Here is a 25,405-nt window from a genome sequence, read left to right as displayed (position 1 = left end):
TTCTTCATTATTGTCCTAATGTTGAGAATTCTCAATCATGGTTTCATGCTCGGGGCATACATTTTAGCTGGCTTTTGCGCTAATGTGCTATGTTAGCTCTCGCTCTCTCTCTCTCTCACACACACATACACACACACGCACACACACATGCCTACATGGTGGTCTATCTCAGTAAATAGCTAGAGGAACAGGTGCTTGGCTTCTGATTGCTTTACTGAAACCTCTTTCCCTGCATTGTAACCGGTAATATGTGCCTCTTTCTCATAACTTATCTCATTTCTATCACCATCAGAGTTTTTTACGAGTAGGAAAACCCATTTTCTGAAGCTTTTCTACCTCAAGAAAGCTCGTACGAGGGCCTGAAATAAGAATGTTCCCACTACGCGGATATGTTTGAGTGCTTGTCCCCCTGCACTAGTCTGAGCGCTGACACATGCAGTCTGCAAACAACAAGGATTAGCATGACACAAATACCAAAACCTTTTGACCTAATCACTCACTCACTCATGTTCTTGAGCAACAACTGACAGCACCATAGACTGAATATAAAGATGGATTGTGCATCTCCACTTCCTTCCACCATCTAGAAATGAAGCCTTAATATCCTGGATACTGCAAATACACAGTCTCAGCTGTCAATCATGACATTTCACACCATTTCTATGGCACCAGATAACTAATTAAAATTCAATCTGATGAGAAACATGAATACTTGGAAAAACATCACTGTGAAAAAGAACTATATACACATAACTAAAATATCTTTGAGAAAAGTATTTGACGCGTATTTTATACTTTGGTCCAAGTTCCGTCTCTGTGGAGGTGGCTGGATGTATGACCTATACTACAGCCAGCCAACAGGTGGCGATCAAAACACTTTTTTTGTCCATCTTTCCATGCAGTCTATAAGCCGCACATTTATTTGAGTCAGCATGCAAACACATCAGGAAACAAAATAAATGCAACAACACAAACTTGCCTTTATAGTGTCCTTTGATTATTTTATAACTTTCTATATGAATGCACTTCACTTTTTACTTTTTGTTCAGAACCATGTAGAATTTCATGACCCTGCATCAGCCATTATTGAGAAACCATGCTGAGGGAAATGAAAGGAGAAGGAGGGAGAGAATCACGGTAGAGGTGAGAGCGAGCTGCAGAGAGGAAGGAATAATGAGACGAGGCCAGTGTGAGAAGAGAGACGGATCAAAATGTGCAAAAAGAGAGGGAGCACATCTCTGTGGGAACTCAGGGCAGGCGCCCTTAAAACCCAACGCAGACGTGAGAAATAAATGAATGTAAAAGTTGTAGAGAGAAAACACAGGGAGGAAAAGGTGGTTAAGAAAAAGAAAAGATCAGACAGCAGCGAGAGACAGAGATTCAGGGAGATGAGGTAACAGATTTCTTAGTGTCTGGTATAAATCCTTCTTCACATGTGAATTTAGTCTCCGCCTGCAGATTTCATGTCAAAATGGCTACTGCTGCGTCTTTTGAGATGAACAAAACAGTGATGGCTGTAATAAAATAGTGTCAGAAGCAATGGGGTGAGCAAAAAGGGAAAAATGTAGAGGACAAGAGAAGAATTTCTAAGTGCCACATTCTAACGAGATGTCTGAAGTTCCATTTTAATCCAATACCACTTGTCAAACCATGATGATAAAAGACATGGCTAAAAATAAAGTAAAAATGTATTGCAGGGTTACTGTGAACACAAATTCAATTACAAACTTTCACTCAAAGCTGCTGTTGCACTGCCAAAGGTGCTTATTTGTCAAATTAAAAGACAAACGTGGCTGAAAATAAAAAAGCAAGGAGAGGTTTAATAAACTGCTCCCTCACTGAAATGAAATTCTTTTATCAGTGACAGGATAATGAAAAGCAGAAAGATGTTTTCATTGGTATTTGTGTGCATGTTTGTGTGCACACCTTGCTGCTGAAAGATGCAGCAAAAACAAAAATCATGGTTTCAGCTAAACATTTTCATGCATGCACATTTAAATTCTGGCCACCCACCCATCTATCTCCCTGCGCTGCATGCTCTCTGAGGAAGAGCAGACAGCTGCCTCTCTAAAACAGAACTGTAATTAACACCTTCAAACCCAACGTGCCAGACTCATAAATAAAAACAACAATTAAGGGCCTGGGACACATTAAAAGTGGATTAACCCCAAAGATGTAAATATCCCCCGCTCATTTTCATTGTGATACCCACAATCCCTTGCCGGGTACCATCATTAGGGGGGGGGGGGGGGGGGGGGGGGGGTGCAGCACAGAAATGTATGCAAATGGTTGTGAGACAGGCGGGGAGCTAAAATGAAAGAGAAAAGGGGTCGGGTGGGAGATGGCATCACAAACAGAGATGTGTCAATCACACAGAGCCTAACTGCTTTCGATCTAAGCCGCGGGATTTACATTGCTCAATATCCTTTCTCTAAAATACACACCAATGCACATACCAGTTATCAGACTGGAATCAACATAACAACATTACGTTTAGGAATAATCATGATAATGGCTGCGTCAAAACAGTTACACTACTTTTTGTTTTACGATGGTGCCAATTTTTAAATAATGTACAATATTATGAGGCACAATACACAGTGGCATAGCTGCATGAGCTGAACATGACAGATTGTTTTTACTCAAGATCCACTAATTTGTCTTTTAGAAATTCAGGAAAATGTTGAAAAAGACAGAATCTCACAATGTCACAGAAAGAGAAAAAAGATAATCCTGGATCCGCCCCCTGATTTGGATCTGAACCAAAACTTTACAAGTTCTTCCCTGACCCATATCACGTCCTTCCACCAAGTTTCGTAATCTACAAACACATTGACTGGGCAAAATTAAAAGACTCACTCTGATCATCAATGTCATAAAATAAAACACATTTTCTGTCTTCACTATTACTTACCAGACAGGAGTTTGTCTGATTCTACAAAATATTTGGCTGACTTCACCTCTGCGGCTCTCAAGCAGGAAAGTGTTGTTTGATTTTTCTCCTTTCAGCGTGATGTAATGTAAAGTCTGTTATTGCTCAACAGATGGAAGGATTTAGGCAGACACACGCTGTCTCTCACTTTCTCACAGAGACACACTCTCACACCCAAGCACAGACACAAAAAAAACATCCAGAATTTTGATTTGCCTCATCCTCTGCAATCATAAATGTGATGTATCCATGATTTTGATATTTAATAGTATAATGGCTTTTCCATCACCTACTACCTAAAAGTAATAAATAGCAATAGTCAGTCTGAGCAGCTTTGCACTTATTAATTATTCTACAAAAGGGGATGTTGTGTATCCGTTGACAACCTGCAGTTTATAGGCTATTGTGTGTGTGTCCTCTCTCTTCATGTTTCTGCTGCTTTTGAAGTGCCTCTGCTGCAGCATATAGATGCACAGGGTCCGGGGGGAATCTCAAGAGATGGAGGGGAAGGATTTGAACTGAGGGACGTAAAGACATAGGGGAAGATGAAAGTACCGAGATGCTCATGAGGACGAGGATGGATCGAAGAGCCAGGTGGTTGGCAAGAGATGATGGTGCATGCGGAGTAGGGGCTGAACAGGCTGGATTGATGTCCCTCACTGAACTAAAGTAACCAATTCCCATCAAGGTTGAGATCAATGCTGCGTATCAGTGCTGCTTTCTCTCTTCTGCGTGTATCTTTCTTCCTCTCTCCGGCCGTCAAAGTGTGTGAGTGTAAAGTCAGTGTACATTTGACGAGGGGCTACACGTGCAGCCCTTTGCCCGGCCGCCTCCAGGGCAGCTCGCACTATAGCCTGAGTGATACAAGGGCCGACTGCAGCATGTGGAGCTGGTTTCACTGCTTTGCATCATCCAGCCAAGAGTCAGTTTTAGTCAAAGTCTGTCCACTCAGAGATCTGTGTGTTTCCACCTCTGATGTCCCCACCACCAGTCTGTGTGACAGGGCAGGTGTGAATGTGAAGGTGTATATTCATGCACGGTCTATGTCTCTAAGTGTGTGTGTGGAGGTCAGAGGTCAGGATCAGCCTTCAGGCAGTGTTGGACTTAAATTAATGAACTGTGGGTGTTTTACATCTTAAGAAGTTATGGTCTAATAAATAAAAGAGGCTGTTTCTTTTGGCGGCTGGAGAACTTGTTGTTGTGTTCTGCTCAGTGTGTTGGTTCGGTGAACAGGTCCGAAGATCCAGGAGAGTTATGGCCAATGCCATGTGTCAACTATTTTGATGTGTGCGTGTCACACTGTCACCACTGGAGCAGACTGACATCAAGTCTGACAGCTACAGTGTGTGAGTGTGTGTGTGTGTGTGTGTGTGTGTGTGTGTGTGTATGTGTGTGTGTGTTTGTGATATTTGGATGGGGGCAAAAGTGTGGTCTCACCTTCCCATCACCTGTCACTGACAACAGATGTTCACGTGACAGGTTTATTTACCCTCCCCCTACAATTTGTGTGTTTGGGATTCTCTGTGTGTGTGTTTGTTTGTGCGTGTGTGAAGAGGTATGAAGCACTTCTTCCAAACGGCATCAATGCTCTCAAAGTAAATTAATCTCCTTCCTACAACACCTGCGTTGTGAGGGTGTCATGTCATCGTCTCCACATTCTGCTTGATCCTAATTTGACTGTTCCTGTCTTCACCTTTCATGGGACCAGAGAAGACATCATCGTTGGAAACGCCAGCCTCGAAAACATCTTTTTCCGTTGGCGGCAATAATGAACATACACAATGTGTGCAGAGGAAACATTTTCCCCCTTCACGTCATGTAGTCCAGCACAGAGCTGCTGCATTCAAAGCTGCCACCTCATCCATCACACCCCAACAATAGAGATGTCGTCCACTCCCCTGACAGCTGCTCAGCCACAGCCCCCTTGCAAGTGTGTCCCGTGCAACTGCATGTTTGTGTTTACGTGTGTGCAAATAGAAAAATGTTTCTGTGTATCGTGAGCTTCAATTAGGACGAAATGATCTTGATATTCCCTCCATGTTGAAACACAAGACTCCACATCACCTGTTTGACACCGGCATTGTAGTGTGTTGAATGGCATTCGTTTATAGACACTTAAACAGATTGATTATTCCTTTGTTGACACTGACATGTCATCTCCTCCGTGATGTATTAAGGAAACTTTTTAATTAGAGGAGAAATTAGAACCGTGTGCTGCATAATCATCGGTGCGAATAAGCAAGGAGGCGAATCAAAGAAAGAAAAACTGTACGGAGGAGTCTTTGTGTGTAGAGAGGAAGAAGTAAGGCTGGTGATGTATGATCAATTAGTTTTTATTGAACTTCCGTCTGGAAACCCTGTCTCTCTGACGTGCGTCCATGTGCGTGAGTCCACCTTGCTCGTATGCCCACGTCACGCTGGCAGCACCATCTGGAGTTCTGTCCGGCCCAGCAAGACACACACACACACACTCACCCAAACAAACACACACACACACTCCATGTCCTGCTTCTGGTCAGACAGCCAGGTGGCATCACACCAAATCAAATAATACACACACGCTGCGACCCATATTACACCAACACACCCCTCAACCTTCTTTCTATATGTGCACATGGGCCTGAGTAACACACAGTAAGGGTGTGTGTGTGTGTCAGTCGATCTGTCTGTCCCTCCGTCTGTTGCTCTCTGTGCCACTTGGCCCCGATCTCCGCCTTGGACCAAGAATAAGAGCTACAACGTAAAAGAGCTCTGCCTCCACTTGTGTGTGTGTGGTGTGTGTTTCAGAAGACAACTTCTAAAAAAGAACTCCTTTCAGGGGTGTCAGATGGCAGCCGATTGTGTTGGTGTGTGGAGGGGAGGAGGAGACGACGGGGGCGGATGGAGGAAGGGATAGAGAAGAGAGAGAAAGGAGGAGGGGAAGATTGCTCTGTTCTCTGCTCTTTTGGCTTTTGTTCTCCTTGATAATAACTCTCCACTCCCTGACTCCAAAAAACCAAGGGAACCCCCACCCCTTCCTCCTTCACACTGAAAACATGGTGAAAAGTGAAGCTAACACTTAACACGATTATTAATGCCATAATAATCTACATCAAGGTGTAGCATACAGGGGATTGTCTTCCAAGCTTGCAGGATGATTGTCGCTCGAGCTGCAACTGTGTCAGTTTTCTCATAGTCAATTATAAATGTCCTTACTCGCCCTAAAAAACTGAAACATGCTCTAATTGGTTCCAAAAACCGAGCAGGGGGACAAAACAGAGATGTATCACTGCCAACAGCCTGGAGGTCAGCGGAGCGTCTTTGTCCTAATCTGCCAGGCCCAGAGAAGACGACAGAAATCTGGGTAGAGACGGAGAGGACCACATTTCCACCATGATACCACCAGCTACAGTCATAACGATCACAATCTCTGTCTGCAAAAGTCGATGATAAATATTGGAAAGCAAACGGTGATGGGGGGAAAAGAAAGTAAAAGACAGCGAACGTTGTAGTGAAAAACACTGTTCTGTTTTCTGTGACCTGGTTGAGTAGAGCAGCATCTGCAACCCACATGAAATCTAAAAATACTCCCGCACCATTGACTGCTACTATGCTGTGGCCTCAGTAGGTAGATGAATAGCTGTGAGTATGGTATGCTGGTGTGCATATGTTAAAGTGGAAATGGGCTATGGGCTTTATTCTAAGGCTGTCTTGTTGAGCCTCGGCTAATTATGCTATTTAAAAAAAAATTCTAAATATGCCGCCATTGTGTAGTTTTGTGTTCCTTTTGCTGAGATGCAACAATTACAGTAAATACATGTATGCTGCATATACATTTATACAACACCGCTTCTAAGTGTTTACCATTAGTTTACAAAATAAAACTGCTTTCATCTGTGACATCGTATTCAGAGAAGTTACTCAAAACTGAAATGATTGGGCCAAAGTTACTATCCATGGAAAACTATTAAGATCTTTTATTATCACTGGCATCACCTGCCTTATCATCAAGTATGCATTGGAGCAGGTGGTAAACACTATGACGCTTCTAAGGAAACATTTGTTAGTGCCATTTTACCACAGACCTGCATTCACCACTTGTAAATGTGCAGTTTTTTAGTGTCACATGGGATGTTGCCATAAATAAAATGGCAAGAAAATAAAGATTTGACATGCTGTTATTATTATCATCTTATTCAATGAATTGTTACCAACAAAAAGATAAGTTGGATGCAACAGCAACAATAACAGAAGTGGCCTCGAATGAGAAGAAACAGCAGTCTGTTTATACTTAAGGTAGTAAGTGTTAATAAAATATATATTTATACTGTAAGGACTGTGGCTTCATCCTCATTGCTTTCACCACAATGCATTCTCAAAACTTAAGTATGCATTTGATTGATTTTCAAATCTATATCTCTAATATGCAAAGGTCACTCACAGGCAATCCATTTCCATTCCAGTTAAGTAAAGACAAATATCTGGTTTTCTTTCAAACAGTCTTTCCTTCCTCTGGAGAATTCAAATAGCTTATGTTTACCTAATCTAAGTCTAAACCTAAGTTTTCATTAGTCATGAACAGCAACGTTTGCTCAGGCTTTCTTTCAAATACAGAAATGAAGCCAAAAGTACAAGCTTGGATATTTAATCAACTTATGGATGGAAGTAATAACATACTTATAAGAAAGCTGTAGCTACAGTAAAGTTTATTTATTTGCTTTTTCTTTTTGCTTGTATTCTACGATGCTGGTTAGACTTTTAGACTGAAAAGGCCAAATGATAAACTCACACTCAGGTGTGATGCTTTGATCTGATTTTTGACACACACACACACACACACACACACACACACACACACACACACACACACACACACACACACACACACTCCTCCCCTCCCGCACCTGCCTCACTGCACAGGTGCGAGCGGGAGCGTGAGGCTCGAGCCGCTCCTCCAATTAGAATCACCGAGCGTGACCACGTGAACAAACCCCGTCGTGTAAATTCCCGTTGAGCGGTGAGCAGCTCGGACAGATCGGTGGCACAGACACTGAGTGACGGCAGCAGATCTCAGGTAAGCTGCTGATGTTTCTCCTCTTTCTTTCTGTTTCCTTTCTCTCTCTGTCCGCGCTGTGTCCGGACAGTGTGCGGGGACATGCGGGGCTCTGGAGCTCTGGGTGAAACGCATCGTCTCCTGCGGGTGGTCCCCTGCTGTCCTCCGGACAGGACGGAGCAGCATCACGGGCTTCGGTGGCTGCTGGTGCACGGTCTGCGCATTGAAACTCACCCGCTCCTCCTTCCCTCCCTCACCCTCTCTCCCCCCTTCGTCTCTCGGTCTATTGATAGTTGACAGAAGCCTGGTGTAATCCCTCGGCTGGTTTGGCTCAGCGGACGTTTCGCGACACAGGAATGTTGATTGAACTTTATTCTGCTTGGAGATTTGTCTGAATTGGTAACGCCCGCATGGAGTGATGGTGTGATGAGGGAGAGAAGAGGGGGGTGGGGGTCTTCTTCTTTTTGGTGCTGCATGCAGCCTGCAGCCGAGCACAGGCAAGAAGCTTTTATTGCTGAATTATTTATAAGGCTGTCTGCTTCTCTTGGATGGAGAAGTCACGGTGAGGATATAGGTTAGACCATGCAGGCTCCCTCTAACCCCCCTTACAGCAATTAAAGGTAGCCTGTGGCATCTTATTTAACTACATGTCTGATTGTGTTAAAACTAGTACAATAAAAAAATGGAGATTGAAAACAGTGGTTGAATGTAAAGTAGAAAGAAACTGAGGTACTTGTTTTCCACTCCGGAGGGAAATACTGTCCCTTTAACTCCACTATATTTATTTATGTACAAGCCAGGCTGTAGATTCAGATACGATCAACTAATAAATGACTAAATGTTTTTATACAATACTTGCAGTACTTACAAATAATAAATCACTGTGTAATAGAACACAATCATTTGTTAAAAAGCTAATCATAAAAATTAAAAATTTATCACTGGCCAACATTGACTGTAAATAAAGATGGACAACGCGTCTCCACACGTGCTCGACCAATCACGAGTCAATCTGAGCAAAATGGGGATGTTTCAGTCTGTGTTTATAGCATCAATAACTAAACTTATCAGAAACACCAACATCTGTTTAATGAGAACAACCTAAAATGTGTCGGCCTACTTCGACCTTTGTTGAGGAGGTATACTGCAGCCGGCCACCAGGTGGCGATTGACACATTTTGGCTTCACTTTTCACCACTACACAAAATAAATCAAGAGCAACACGATGCCATCTCTATAACATCGTCATGTGTGTGTGCGAGAGCTCCAGTCGCCTGTCTCCCTTCGTGGACGTGTTGTAGGTAAATGTCAGAGCTAATGATACGCTGCTGGAATAAGACCTGAGCCCAGTTTGTTTGTAAACATCATTTCCCCATGTGATTAGAGGGCGTTAACTTGAATATAAATGTAGAGGCGTCACAAACTGTCCACTCTGTCTTCTGGCCTCACGAGGTCCCATGTGGATTGGAAGGCTGGGTGGCTTTATGAGCCATGTTCAACACTTGAAATGCAGATGAGTATAAATTGGATTGATTGATTGATTGAGATGAATCAAGTGAAAACACATTTAAAAACAAAATATGAAATAATGATGATGAAGTGTAATTTCCCCTTCAGTGGGTTTCTGCCTTATTACATCCACACTCCTCCAGAACCAACCGACCTGTCTGCGCATGCACTCTCCCTCGCTCTCTCTTTTTCTCTCTCTCACTCCCTCGCTTTTTCTCTCTCTCTTTTCCTCACCCCCCCCTCTGAATTTCTCTCTCTCTCTCTGACTTCCCTCTCCACCACCCCCACCCCCCTCTCTCATGTCTCGTGCAGACCAGTAGGCGGCTCCTCGCGCTCTCTCTGCTCTGAACCGTCTCGCGCTCCTCGCGCTCCGCTGTCCCGGTTGTCAGGGCACCTACAGTCAGTGACTCCGGCTCACGCGGCGGTGACAGCTCTCACTCCGGCTCCTGTCGGATTTTTTGGTTCCGTCGTGTGGATGGATTTGTTTTCACTGGCGGACATTTAACCACCAAAACGCAGTAAGTCTGTTCACGTCACATTGAAACTGTGGGTTTTCCTTGTATTTCCACGCAGAGGCAGAAGTTTAACGTGTTAGTTCTTCCTCTTTGCTTTCGTTTTTAAATAAAGTAAAAGAGGAACTTTAACACGTGACTAAACGTCCACGTTCCTCCCGGTTTACAGAGAGCGTGTTGGTGTGAAAATGAAATAACCCGAGAGGAAAGAGACGAGGAGAGCAGACTCATCATCTTTTAGCTCATCTTTCATAGCAGGTGTCTAATAACCCACTTCCGCATTGGAGCTGTGAGATATCATCACTGAGGTCTGTTTTTAAAGCCTAACAATCCCCTCACACTCTCACACGTTAAATGATCACTTACAAATATATCTTTATACACACACACACACACACACACGAGCCAGTGTTTTGAAGCAGTTTCATCCTCGTGCCTCGTTCCCTCAGTATCAGCGCGCGTGCCTTTGTTTCTGCACCGTGCGTGTGATCCGGTGAATGACAGGGGAAACGCTGCTCCTCTCGCTTCCTGCTGAACCAGCTCGTTGACATACCTCAACACGAGCTACGGTGAAACATTGAAACAGCAGAAACGCCTCATTCCAGCTGAGGGATCACAACAGTCATTATCAGCCCCTCAGTGTACAAAGGTCCCTTCAGGCCTGCCTGCTCTGGATCATGTGAGATCTTGATGCTGAAGCAGCAGAATTGCAGGTTTCTGTTTTCTGTTTCTGACTGACGGGCTAATTGAAGTGTGTCTGCCCTCTGCTGTGGTCTCCTGTATGGCTGCTTTATGCCTGGTGGTCCCCCGGCCCTTTGCCTTTGGGTTATTTTGGTCTGCTCAACCCTGTTTATGTCTTTCAAAGTGCCTAACACTTGAGCCACACCTGCCCCGGTTAGTTAGACATGTAGGGTGTCTTTGTGTCACTGCCCTGCCCTTATATACCTCACCCTTCTGGTTAGAATTGATTTAACACAGACTTCTTTAAGCTTCTTGAAGCCACATAACGCTCCTCTTGTGCACTGGACTTGAGTTATTACATCCTTGTTTTTGGTGTGTGTGTGTGTATGTATGTGTGTTATTGCTTCTTTATTTGAGCGTCTTGGAGCTGTCTTACGCGTGGACGACTCAATGAGAAAGTGTGTGTGTGTGTGTCTCTATATTTTAGTTGTGTATGCTTCAGGCCCCTGTGAGCACTTACCCAGACTCTTTCTCATAACTGCTGACTTGGCAATGAACTCTATCGATATCGACAAAATAAGAGGATGAGAAGGAGGGAGAGAGACTGAGATGCTGTTGTACGATCACAAAACATATTCTGTTTTGTCCTTTTCAGTATTCTTCAGGCATTCTCCTCTAATGGGATTTATTATTTTTTATTTCTATTTTCATTTACATGGACAGTTTTTATCCCTTGACATTGTGCATTATTTGGTTATCTATCTTGTAATCTGATGCTAATTTGACATTGTGAGAAACTACACCTATCTTTTACTGCTCTATATTTAGTTTGCTCCTCCTAATATCAAACAGGAGATTGAAGCACCTACAGTCAATTTCGATTGCTTCAGGGGATTTGGAAATTGATTTAATTTACACTAATGGAACTTCTTTGGGCCCGGGTACCCAGATTAAAGACAGACGAGGTACAGGGAGCATGCAGGAGAAAGACAAACACACTCTAACACAGACTCAGTGTAATGACAGCATAGAATCACTGCCGCAACCAGAAAAATCACAGATCTTTCTTAAATTGTTCTGATAAATTGTTGAGAACTTCTCCACACTTGGTCAAATGAACACTTCTTAGTTTATTTCCAGTTCAGTTTTGTTTATTTAGCCTGTCTGAAAGGGTTGTGCAATCTGTACAGTTTACAAGACCCTTCATCCATGTATCCTCAATTCTGAAGAGGAAAGACTCCCAAAATGTTTAATTAAAGAAAAAAGGAAGACGACGCTTCAGGAAACCTATCAGCTCTATTCTAAAAAATGAAAACGTATAGTCTCTGATTTGTTCATTCTTAAGTTTCTCATCTTTTTCTTGCCGGTCTGCTATCATCTCTTCCCTAGTGTAGCTTTGTGTGTGTGTGTGTTTTTGGTGTCTGTTTTATCTGCCCCTGGAGCACCATCATGGTTCCTTGGCTGCCTGGGTTCTGTTTCGCTTCATGTTCTGTTCTTGCTTTAAACAGTTTAAAATCTCAGTAACACACACTCAGTCAGCGAGGACGCACAGTAGCAGTCTTGGGATGTCTCTCTCTCTCCAGCCACTGCCTCTGCAGCGTATGTGTATTCTGGTGCCCTGTGCCTATCAGCGAAACAGGAGTCTGGCCGCCACTTCTCATATTCTAGCACACAGCAGCACATTTGGAGTCTCATCTGGCAGGGAAATGTAGCCTTAATCCAATTGGCTGTATGGTTTAGTAAAAGCTGTCATAATTGGCTGATACGGCAGCTGGCTGCCAAGGTCCCAGTGAGCACAACAGGGAGTTGAGGAGAGTCCCAGTGGTGCTGTGGTGCAGGAGAGACTGAACAAAGGGCAGGGAGCAGGGGAGTGAACCACTCTTTTGAATATTCCTCCACTTGGCAATTTTCAAGGAGCCATCTGCACTCTGCTGACTCAGATCCATCCAGATGACCATATCTCATTTACAACTGTGCTGTTAGACACACACACACACACACACACACACACACACACACACACACACACACTCACCCCTTCATTCCAACTGCAGAAACAAGAATGGCTTTTGTCATACAAACATGTTTGAGGAAACATCTTCCAAACTGGCTAAGGAACAAAGGCATTAAACCTGTGTGTGTGTGTGTGTGTGTGTGTGTGTGTGTGTGTGTGTGTGTGTGTGTGTGTGTGTGTGCATTACAAGAGGAAGACTGATTCATCGCGGTGAAAAAACGTGCTGCTGCCAAAATCCTCTGCAGCAATTCCTGTTTCCTTTCACCTCAGTGTGGAATCCAGGAAAGAGACAGAGACAAGAGATGCGAGGGAAAGGGGGAGAGAAAAAGGGGGAGACAGACAGTGACACAGACAGAGGCAGTGAGTGTGAGAGATGGCCATGTAAGGTTTCCTGCGCCTCAGCTTGCACCACTCCAGTCCACACAAACAGTGAACCTGAGCTGAACTCTGCAAGGTTTGGTCCCTGCAGAGTTGCTTTTAACTTGAACTTTGGCTTCGTGTGGCTGCGTTAAACAAAGGCAGCCTTCATCATAAGACGCATTAGGGAACTTACTGAAATAATAGTGAGCTCTGGAAGAATGGCTTGCATTCTCAAGTCAAAAACACAATAGCGCTGTAATTTCTTAATGTACTGTGTATGATGAGTTAATTTCCTCAAGGACATGGATATTTCAAAATAAGATTTAAAGTAAGCCCTGTCCTTTAACTGTCACTTATGCAGGCAGCCTTGAAGGTTCTTTTGTAACTTATTTTAGCTGCAGTAATTTTATTAGGAGGGTTGATGCATTTAGAATTGATCAGTAGTGAAATCTATACGGAGTAATCTATATCTTTGTAGCATCTGAGTGAAAATTGAATTATTGCACACAGACGCAAATAACAAAATATTTGTCTCTCATTTAGTTTAATTTAAAGGGTCCATCGTAAATTTACACAAAGCTGTTTAATGTATGATACGCTTTGATAATAATTTAAATTACACGCTGCAGGGTTTTTATCATCTTTGCTCTACACAAACATTTGAAAATCAAATATTGACACTTTTTATTACAAGGGAAATGCTCCAGATGGCATCGTAAACCTCTTAATGTTGGTTCACACAGAATCCAGAAAAATATTCATCTAAATTTTGCTTAACAGTAAAAATCCAAAAACCGTGAATGATCTGATGAATGTCACACAAAGTCCTGCACGATCATAATACACATAACAAACAAGTTTGAATGTGTTGGTTAAATTGGATTAATTTTACAAAATCTGAGTCACGTGAATCTCGACAACTCGGCAACACAAAATATCATTGGGTGAGGGACATCCAGTTTTTATAGAGAGAAACTTGCAGACGTCCACTGTCTGTGTCTTTAATTTCATTCGCCAATGAGATGATGATGAATTTACCAGGAACGATATAGTGACGAGCACGAAGGTGAGAAGAGTGAGGAATGTGCCTCTTCAGTGCATTGGTGGGTTTAAATTTGTAGTGAGCATTACCACTGCAGCTATTCTACACTAATTATGATTCATTTTAATAGACTGATAATACTACGTATTTAATATTTAAGTACAAGAGGAGACAGTGAACATACAGCAGAACGAGACCCAGATATTGTAGACCGAGGTGTTAACTTGCTTCAGAAATATCATAACATGCACTCACACACATTCATGGTGAGGCACAGAAGGAGTGAATGGATTCAGCTTGACAGATATGAGAGGCCCATCTGCTCTATCACTCAACTATGGCTCACGGAGTGTCACCTCTCTGCCTTGTACAGACGCACACACACACACACACACAGATCTATAAATCAGATCTATAGAATGAATGATTAACAGAATCAAATCATGTTTTTAGAACTTATTAACATGTAACATAAATTTTTTCGCAGTTCATACAAATTGAAGGCTGCTTGTTCATCACAAGATGAAACAGGATGTTTATGAGCTTCGTCTGTCATTGTTTGGTCTCTCCATTCATCTCTTTTATTAATACATCAGGACGAGCAGATGAAGGCCAGTTGGCTTCGCTCTTTGTTAATAAATATGAAACACAATTCCAGCTCTCGTTGTAGGTTTGTATTGTCTATTTGTGGTTGATGCCTTGAAAAAACATAATCCAGCTCAATCCGCCTGTGCAAAATATTGATGGATTGATGGCAGGCAGAAAGGCAAAGCTGAGGATTATAAAAGGTGAAAAATTGGAGTGACCCTGTTGCGGAATGTTTAGGATGGAATCCACTCATACATCTTGAGAAACAGATCTCTGGATGCATTTGTTCTGCTTTGATGAGAATCTACTGTATAAAATAAAGTCTGCACCAATGTTTTGACAACTCATACAATAACTGTTAATAATTAAAAAGCAGCATTGCATCTCCAGAGAAATAAGGAAAAAATATGCAATTAAAGAAAATATCTCCCATGATGCTTTTGCTTAGACTGTGCATATGTGTGCCTGCAAGCAATATTTTCTTTCCTACTACGATGACCCACTGACCGGTGTTAGCAGATTAATTGCTGCTTTAATGTTAAGCTGTGGCATATCACCCCGTAATTGGTAATGGAGATTATCAGAGAGATGCTTTGTGTGTGTGTGTGTGTGTTTGTGTGTGTGTGTGTGTGTGTGTGTTTGTGTTTTTGTGTGTGTTCTCTCTGATTTCTTTATCTGATTAGGACGTTCATCTAGTAAAGTAGGATTTATGGGATTGTGGTCTCTCCCCTCTGCACACAACACACCCCAGGATCACTGTTAAAACAGAAAGCACATCTCTTCAGTGCTCCATGTCATTGAAATAATCATATTGTATAATAAAGTGCATTTACAGTTACATCTACCTCACCTCTTTGTCAAGGCTGAAAACGATCCAACTTACAGTGCATGCAAAACAGGAACGATTTTATTGTTGTTATGTATGTAATTAATTCTTTATTGTAAACGGATATTAAATTAAGTGCTAGTAAGATCGGTTTGTGTGCAACAGAATCAGAGATACTACTGTAATGTACACACACATATACTGTACTTGTGTCATATGTCTCAAAGCTACTGAGGCGTATCCACCCGTGCTTGTTGTTCTTGCTGGGAGGATGGGGATAAAAAGCAGAGGATGCAACAGAGCAGCACGCTCTACTGTGACACACACACACACGCAACATACACACACACACACACACACACACACACAAACACCACTGTAAGAGAAACGCAGCACTTGCAGGGAAGCTTCACCACATTTCTCCTGAGATCTTCTGGAGCCACATCATCATCTTACTCCAGCACACACATATCAGTGTCAGCCTGACTTGCGTATGCGGAGGCACCAATCAGGCAGCTGCTTATGTCTGTGTGTGTCTGTTTGTGTGCTTATAGTTGTGAAAGGTAAAGCAAGGATCCTAGAGCAACAGATGTGTTTGCAAAATTGTCTTTGCATGTGTGCATCTGTATGTTTGTTCTTGAATCAATGAGCCATATCACTGCCTGTTTGGTCTAAACTGTCTTGGTTGCTAGCTCATAGCATGCGGCTTGTTCTTGTGATAATATTGAGAAGAAGAGCTCTGTATATATGCAGTCATTTAAGAGGACTGTATTTACTGCTCTCTATTTGTTGTGTGAGTTATACCCATGCTACTGTGGGCTCCACCTTATATTGGAATACAGAAATGTTATGCTGATCCAACACACTGGCTTTTCATCCCCATCTCATTAGAGCTACAACCCAGCAGCTTCGAAACATCTCTCTCCAAACACACTTTCTTGCCAGCACAAAAAACCCTCAGAAAAACAGCCATGCTGGCTAGAACATGCAGATTGTGCCTCTGAAAGGGACTTGACTGAAACATGTAACTGATGGATTAGTGAGAATTCATAAATAAGAAATGAGGGTGTTTTCACACCTGAGAAGAAAGAAGTAGTCGTTCTATTAGAATGGAGAAAATTGCCACTGTGATATCTATATGGTATTAATACCAGCAAAATGAACTCTGTCGTCATTCAAATATTATACTGTATATCGTCGGAGCGATGAGCAATTAGTCTGAAAGTCCAAACTATCCAAATAAAGTGTTTTCACGCTGCACTGAAACGAACCATGGTTTATTTTGATCCAGACTGAGACCACCAATTCTGGTCGGACTAGATTTTTGTCCATTGTCAGTGTAGATTGAGGTCTCAACCAGACAAGGCGTGTGAAAGCACTTTAAAACTGATGACTAGATGAGCACCATAGCAAACTAGCATGAGGCTCTACAGCACCATCAGTCACAAGAACCTCTTCCTCTAGTTATTCTTCAAAGCTTTCAGGCTGAGTGAGTGTGGGCCTGACATTGTGGTTATCAAGTGGGCACCTTCCTTCACAAATGACTCATTGAGTAAGAGACACGACACCTCAAGAAGGCTGAAGAGTCTTTCCCAGCAGGGCTGCATCCCTCTCAATTCCCAGCCCCATACACTCAGCCACACTGAACTGATGTCTTGTCAAGATCTTGTGGTGTGAGCTGCTCTTGCAGGAAGCTCTGACAGTTTTCAGTTCAGTCTGTGGAACAAGCAGCCAGGCTCTGTTAAGAAGACTCAGCTCTTAAAAAAAATGAGGTCTGATAAAGCATGGGGGGGACCTTATATTAATATTATCAATAAGATTACATCTAAAAAGAGCAGTCAGTGTCACGCTGCTAAACAGACATAATACGATTTGGTGCTGCATTTTCAACAAGCTTGTGTTTGGTAATGTGATCGTGACGCCCCTTGATAACAAAGAGGTGGAAAAAGTTCATGTCCTGCCCGATAGTACTGTACTGCAGTTACACCTACACATTGTTATGAAATCAGTGATCTGAACCTAAATACTGAGGCTGTTGGATTGGCATGGTTTCATCTGAATGATTGTATTCTGTGAAAACACTGATGTCATAGTGATATGATGTAATAGTATCATGTGGGGGTGCAATATATTTTTGAAAGTGTTTGATCAACATGTGGATCGTCTACAGCGACAGTAGCTGCTGGTGAGTCTGTGTACAATGATGCGTTTCTTTTGTTTTGCTGTTGAGCTCCGGAGAAGTTTGCTGTATTTTATATTTCGTTATGGATGTTTGCTCTCCATGGTGCTGAACTTCACAAGTGAGTAATGACTGTCTGCCTGGCAAACAAGATTTTTTTTTATTAAAGCCAGGCAGTTATTAATATGTGTGTATGTTATTGGCGGTTTTTTTTTTTGTCTGCCTCTCCTTGCTGCAGCATCAAAGTTTATGGCATCATCTAAACAGTTTAGACTTTAGTACACACATCTTTCTCAGGCTACTTTAATGTGCCATGTTGTGTCACCTTATCTAAAATATATCCTGTGTATTGAAGGATTATTTTGGTTTGTTTTAGTGTTTACTGTAGTTGTAAGCATTTGTTCTTGTCTCTGTATCTTGTGTGGCAATGATTTATTTATAGCTACTGAATACAGGTGAAAAAGATGCTGGAATAAGTTAAATTAAGCATTAAATCTTTTGTATTCAAATCTACTCTTAATTTAACTGGATTTAGTTGAGTGTCCACACAACAGAAACTCAAACAAAATTGCAATCTATCAACACCTTTACATTCAAATTATGTTTTGTGTTGAGGAGGTGGTGAAATTTCCACCTGGTTGACGATAAATAAGGAAGGGGTGGGGGCAACGATGCAGGTCGATGCTAATTGGTAATCCATGCCAGGTTTTATATCGTCTCTCTGTGATAAGTAGCTGAATGATGAGGAGAGGACGGAGACCACAAAGAGAGAAGCAGCGAATGACTTTCAGGATATGTCAGGGGCCAGAAGCAAAATACCAAGTGTGGAAATGGGTAGTCTAAACTACTTCCCTTCCCCGGCAGAGCTGTGCGCCCACCAGACGGGGAGGGAATCATCTCCTCTGAGACATGTCTGTTGCAGGATGCCAAAGAGCAAGGCGTGTTACTGCTGAGTGTAATGGACCGACCCAAACAACTAGCAAAGTTGAGGGGCGAGTTATTTTCTAAATTAAATTAAATGTGCTTGAAGAAGAGATCAGCACAGACAGGCTGGGTTCGGCCTCAACATCTTTTTCAAGGGCTATTTTCTCAAATCAGGATTTTAGCCAGTTTACCCCCAATTTTTCTCAGTCTGGCATTTTGTGATGATGGACAGATGATGAAAGCTAGAGGGACAACGTTTTTTATACCAAAGGTTTTTCATTTTTTGTTAAGATTCGTCAAACGTGCATGTAAAAAGTATAACTACCTGCAGCCTGTCCTGTGGTGTGTGCTTTATGGAGATGTCAGCACTTCGCTGGTCTTTATTGACATACTACTGGTGCAGTGCCAGGTCTACTGTCGCCTTTGAGTGAAGCTTATAGTCATGATTTTATGTTTGCTACTGTATTAGCCGCATTATGTCGAGTGCAGTTAAGCAGCAGCCAACAGTTTGAAATGCATTAACAGACACATAGACTTATTACTGCATCTGTATTTTTTGTTTTTAATATATTGGTTGTTTTCAAAAGATGCTGATCATATACTCTGTTCTTTTACATGGGTCATTTTAAGGAAAGACAATTATAAACATAGATTGAGAATGAGATTCCTGAGAATGACATTTACGTGACAGTCTTGAGTTTATGTTAACAAACCTTAGCTGTATTTTATATTTTATTATCTCTTCCATTCAATGTCATAACCTAAGCTCACACACAATCTAACATTTTTCAGTTTTCCTCTTCTTCTCACAAAAACAGAGAAGGCTCACAGAAGCCTCACTATATAATGCCTTCTCTCAGTGACCCTGAGTGGCTGTTTGCTGTCAAAGATCTGCTGCAGAAACACTGCACTACAGTGTTCCTGCAGCTAAAGGCCCCCAGATGACAAGGATAATGCTGTGTTTTATGTTTCAATTGGATACACTAAATCTAGTGTTTGGGCCCTGCGTTAAAAAGACTGCAGTGTACCACTGCAACCATTCAAAATGGGAGAGAACCAAGTAAATACTGTTAGATATTTCTTTTCGTCTCTTCCATACAGATGTAAATGTTCTAACACCCTGTGCCACCCCTGTCACCATCACATGTACGCTCTAGTACACAGAGCGGTGTAGGGTGATTTACTGCAGATGCAAATACATGGAGCCCTGTTGGACTGCAGCAGAGCTTTACATATGCCACAGTCAGCTCAGGCTATTTCTGTTGCCCCGTCAGCCAGCCAAGAAACAGCCCTGCCCATTTTGGACCAGCCCTGCAGGTTAATCCATTTAGACCTTGTGTCCTTAATCATTTTAAGCTCTGGAATAATTTTAAGTAAATTTAGCTCTCGCACATGTTAAAACACGCTGGAATGCTGTTGTCACGTATATGAATTCATACTGAAGTGTGTAATTGATGTATAATTATATTTCTGCAAAAGGGTCAGGAAGACTTTGTAATGATGTGTTTCATAAATTAATACTTAAGTAAACAGGTAAAACACATTTCATTTTAAATGGGATTGAAATAATAATGACTTCACCTGATAATTTAAATTTATGAGCTCACCTAAAACAAGAACAAAAGATCAGCAGACAAGTGGCAAATAAAATGGAACAAAGAGGTGAATCTTATAGCATATTTATTCTTTGACATGCTAGGTAAATACACAGGTGGGTAATTCCCCATTGCATTAATGCTCCAGTATTAATTTGTCTTTAAGATGTATAGTTGTTGCTAATGCACATGCAGCTAGTGCAGAACATACAATAGCTTGATTAATAGTCAGCATAATAGTTAGTATGCTTACAGCATTCTTCATCAATAAAGATTCTAATTACTTCTCAGAACTGCTGACCCGCACAAATTGTATGGTTTATGGGTTTAGTCTTATAGCTGCAGTGTTGGCCGGGGCAACAGTGAAATCCCAGAAACACAGTAGACCATGAAACATGTGGTTTATGGGATTACATTTTGTAGATTAAAAACCTGCAAGAGGGAAATTTAGAAAGAGCTCCAGCATTTCATTTCTTACAAAATACTCAAATGTGTACAATTGTTGATCTCCGTATCCTTTACAGAATTTTTAAAATTTATTTAAAGGTGGTATTACACTTCACATTTAATCTGTTTCCAGGTGCTGTGCATACAGTAGTTATCATATGAAAGACAGGTACCAGATGAGATATGATAGATTTGATGGAACAGGAAAGGGACAAAGTTTGGAGAGAAATCAAAAAAGTGGTAAATAATCAGAGAAAAGGTGAGTTGTGATAATACAAAAACATTTGAATAAATAAAAAAGGAAGTAAGTCCAAAGAAAAGAGGAAGCAAAGAGCGTGTGACTAAAATATATATTTAACAGGATCTGTATTGTATTAGTTACCACAGTTTCCCCCTGTCCGTTTGTTTTTTAAGCAAGATTACACAAAATCTACTGGACAGATTTCCTTGAAACTTAGTGGATTGATGTGGTTTGTGTCAGGAAAGAACCGATTAACTTTTGGTGCGGATCCAGCAATTTGTTTTTCACTCTCTTCAACATTACATATAAGTGTGTGCAATTAGGTGCAGCTTGATTGAATTTAAAGGGACTGTTGGGCCTCAGCGGAGTGTTCCACTGAAGGGCGTTCTAAATCAACATGTGTCAAATTGATGGGTGATTAGATGGTGTTTGGTTAATAGACTGACTGGTAATGCATTACTCACTAAGTTGTGTATGGGCAATGAGATATGTAAGAAGAGTGTATTTACAGTGACAGAAAGGGGAGACAGAGCCAGGGCTGAATGCAAGAGAGGACCTCAGCGAGAGAGAGAGAGTGTGTGAAATGAAGCAGAGGCTTTGTTTATTAGAAGAGGAAGGAAAGAAGGGGGGTGTAAACAAAGGAAAGGGGGAGATGAAGATATTCGGGAGGGTGGGGTGGAAAGAACGGACCATTAGAAGGATTGATTGATGGATGAACAGACGCATGGCGTGGACATGAGATGCTTCTCAGCCTTCACAGCCTGAGGTGAGAGAGACTGACTTCTGCTTCACACTGATTCCACAGACTGAATCAATGTGATACCTCTCTCTCTCCCTCTCTTTCTCTTTCTCTCTTTCTCTTCTCTCTCCACTCACTCCCTCTCTCTCTTGCTCTCTGGGAATTCTCTGACCCAGTTAGCTCCTCCACCAGGCAGCAACAGAGTTATTTTTACATATTAACAGGAGACAATACTTTGTCCTCTGCTCGTCCTCCTCTCATCCATATGCTTCCTTCCCCTCTTCTCTTCCTCCATCTTAGCTGCTCCCATCCTTTCCCCTCTCGCTTTCCTGCGCTTCTTCTCCTCATTTCTGTGCAGGCTTTGATCATTTGTGCTCCTGTAGAGATGTAAAGATTCATCAGCTCAATCCTCCGCTTGGTTCAGGATACAGGCTGACAGTAATTTGAGGAAAATCTGAGTGAACATGGAAAAAAAGCAAATCATTAAAACGTACGTTGACAGACAGTGAATAACTATTATTTTAAGAGCTCAGTTATTATTATATTGTCCATGTGGAACTTGATTTTATTTGGTGCTGCAGCTGTTAAAGTCATTTGAGAGGAAGAGCTGTGTTTTCTAACTTCACAAAAATTCAATAGTTAAAATTGTGGAGTTTTTGGTCCAGTTAGAGCGGGTGTGCTGTATTACACGTACGCATGTTGTAGTTTTTGAAATTTGATCGATTCATGTATTGATCGTGTGCAGAGGTTTTTGTGAATGTGGGAATTATAGTAGTATCCATTTATCATCTACCACTTGGCCTTTTAGAGCCGCGGGGGGGAGCTGGGGCCAATCTCAGCTGGCATTGGGCGAGGGGCAGGATACAACCTGGACAGGTGGCCAGCGTTTCACAAGACAGACAAACCACCAGTCTCCAATTAACTCAACCCCAACCCCCCATGCAGACACGTTTAGATCATACACACTCCACACAGAAAGCAAGGATTCGTTACTTTCTTGCTGTGAGGTGAATAATATGTATGTAAATAAATAGTAATTGATATAAATGAGAAAAAATGTAGAGCAGCTTATAGTTTGATTTTCCCCAAACTGTCAGTCCCCTCCATATACATATACATTACAAAGAACAGAAGTAGAATCAGATTTTTTCCTCTATTTTTTAAAGCTGAACTTGTAAACATCCCCTCCCCTGCTCTCCTCTCCTCTGCCCTGCACTTCCTTTCCTCTCCTCTCCTCCCCAGAGAGTAGAGGGACAGAGAGTGGTTGCAGGTGTGGACAGGTGATCGATTCGTTTCCTAATGATGATGGATGGCAGGGCGGCAGAGAGCGAGAACAGGGAGAAAAGTGGAGCGATGCAGGGAGATAAAGAAATCGCAGAGTAAGAGGGGACTGTGTTTATATTTGTCCGCAGGCGGGCAGATGGTGAGAGTTTTAGAGAAATGTTGATCCTCAAGTGTTTATATCATTCTTGTCATCTACGCGAGAGCAAACAAACACACACGCACACACACACACACACACACACACACACACACACACACAGTTCCATATCAGTCAGTGATATGCCCTGTTATAGAAGTAGGAGAAGACAAAGGAGACAATCTCCCAGGACGCACAGGTGCAGAATAAATACAGGTAAAAAGAACAGAATAAAAATAGAACAGAGTAAAATAAAATAAAAACTATATTAGAACAATTAAACACAATGACATAAAGTACAGCAGTGCACATAGTCAAATCAGTAAATACATCCACCTGAAAATAAATACAAGATAGTGTTTGCAGTAAGGCTACAGCTATAATTACTTACTTATTACTCTGGTGCTTGAAATTTACCAGACAAATGCTCATTACAATTTCCTTGTGTCTTAGGTGAGGTTTTTTTAAATCACTTGTTTAAAACCTTAACACGTTCATTTATAATATGTAGTTAAAATACAAAGAGAAGCAACTCATCCTCACATTTAAGAAGCTTATACCTTAGTATGGAAATAAAACACCAATAAGAGCTGACATCGAATGTCTGGTCTGATTTCAATTATCAAGTTAATATAAGTTAATATTTCCCGAAGTAAGGTATAAAAAACTGTCAGTTCTGTATCTGGTAAATAATATTCAGCCCTAGTTGTACCAGAGAGTTATGAATAAGAGCATCAAAGAAAAAAAATGTCCACAGATGATGGAGCACAGTTCCTTCTCTCCACCGTTTAGAGTTCACACTGTTGTTCTGTAGACATGGTTTCAGTTCTGTGTGGGATGACACGTGTGGGGTCACTAGCAATTTCACCACGACTCACCTCTCCACCGTCTCACACATTCCCCACTGGAGGTCCAGTAAGGGTGTGAATGAAAGCTTGCCAGATAGGAAGTGTTAAGACCCCATCTGGTGGGGTTACCACACTCACACACACACGTACACACACTCTGACACTGAAGTCTCACCCTTCCCAAAGTACTGACAAGGAGGCAGGCAAGTTGCTATGGCAACCCAGAGAGAGTGGGGAAGTGATTGGGCAAGACTTGGATTTGTTAAGAGCTACTGTAGGAAGCCTAGGGCAAGACTTAGTCGCTCTCTCTCATTTGGGGTTTGTGTGCTCGTGTGCATTGATAGAAGTGTGGGTGAGAGAAACACAAGCGGCCCCTCCTGTCTGCCTTCTTCATTTTCTGCTTTAACGCTCCGTCAGTTGTCAGGCTGATGTGATAGATCTGGGTGAGCGCTACATTTACTCACTGCAACACGGACTATAAACCGGGACAAAAAGACAATTGGATGCATATACTTGGAATGAAAGACTGCACAGGGAGATGTTAAGCCATGATGTAAAAAAACACCATATAATCACCCAATGTTTCACTGGAAGGCAAACATATGATCACACTCTGCATTTAGACACCTCCTCAACTCGACATGTTGGAGTCATTGAGAATTCTGATTTGTGTCTTTGTCAGAACTGTTTGTTTTTTCCGACCTTTGCTTTTCAGATTTCATGAAATCTGTATCACAAGAAAATGTTCAGAATGATCTGCTAAGATACTTTATACAAATCCAAATTTGTATAAAGTATCTCACTCTCACATGCAGCCTTCTGTGGCTAACCCTCAGGCACAATTTTCGCTTGCTTCTGCTGGTTTACAGTTGAGTTAGAGAATAGAGCTGGAGCCACAGAAATTCTGCAGAACTATTTCATTTTTTATAAAATTGTGATAGCGATGTTATTTTTTTCAAATGATGCACTGAGACAAAAGAATGATTAAATGAAGGCTGCAACATATTTTTTAATCAACATTTAATTAGCAGATTTGTATCTTGATTAATTGTTTAATCATTTGACCAAATAAATATCAGAAAATAGGAGGGAAAATGATATCTACATATCCTCACGATGCTTGTCGGACAAACTGTTCAGTTTATTATCAAACAAGACAAAGATAAAAAGCAAGTCCTTATGATTGAGGAGCTGGAACCAATAAATGTTTAAGAGCCAGGAGAAAATTATTGATTGATTATCAAAATATCCATGCATTATCCATCTATTATATCCTAGCTTAGGGCTCGAGCCAAATCCAGCTGACACTGGGTGAGAGGAAGGGTTTAATATATCACTGGGCCAACAATTCACAATCACACCTACTAAAAAATTGCATGCATGAGGAGAACATGCAAACTTTACATAGACAAGCTGCGGTTTCAGTTTCAAACCGTCTTGTGAGGCGACCTGAATCATTTACTTGCACATTTAAATATCTTCGAATAGAAATTTCCTTCTTTCCTTAGTTTGTCAA

The 25,405-nt window shown here is 41.7% G+C and overlaps 1 protein-coding gene across 8 annotated transcripts in view; it reads left to right on the top strand.

Moving 5' to 3' along the window:
- The first annotated feature begins 7,874 nt into the window (after nt 1-7,874).
- Nucleotides 7,875-25,405, top strand: part of strbp (spermatid perinuclear RNA binding protein) — a 73,770-nt gene continuing 56,239 nt past the window's right edge. For 2 of the 8 annotated variants that reach the window (XM_020081935.2, XM_069513443.1), the window contains exon 1: nt 7,875-7,985. The gene's annotated coding sequence lies outside the window, so the exon portion shown is untranslated. Of the gene's footprint in view, nt 7,986-9,649; nt 9,992-10,154; nt 10,294-25,405 lie in introns of those variants that run through there. The other 6 variants (XM_020081937.2, XM_069513444.1, XM_069513440.1 and 3 more) reach the window with 5 other exon arrangements.

Source organism: Paralichthys olivaceus, chromosome 18, assembly GCF_024713975.1.
Source record: "Paralichthys olivaceus isolate ysfri-2021 chromosome 18, ASM2471397v2, whole genome shotgun sequence".
In the NCBI taxonomy this organism is placed as follows: domain Eukaryota; kingdom Metazoa; phylum Chordata; class Actinopteri; order Pleuronectiformes; family Paralichthyidae; genus Paralichthys; species Paralichthys olivaceus.
Note: the sequence above shows the minus strand (reverse complement) of the source record. Positions and strands in the feature narration are given on the sequence as shown.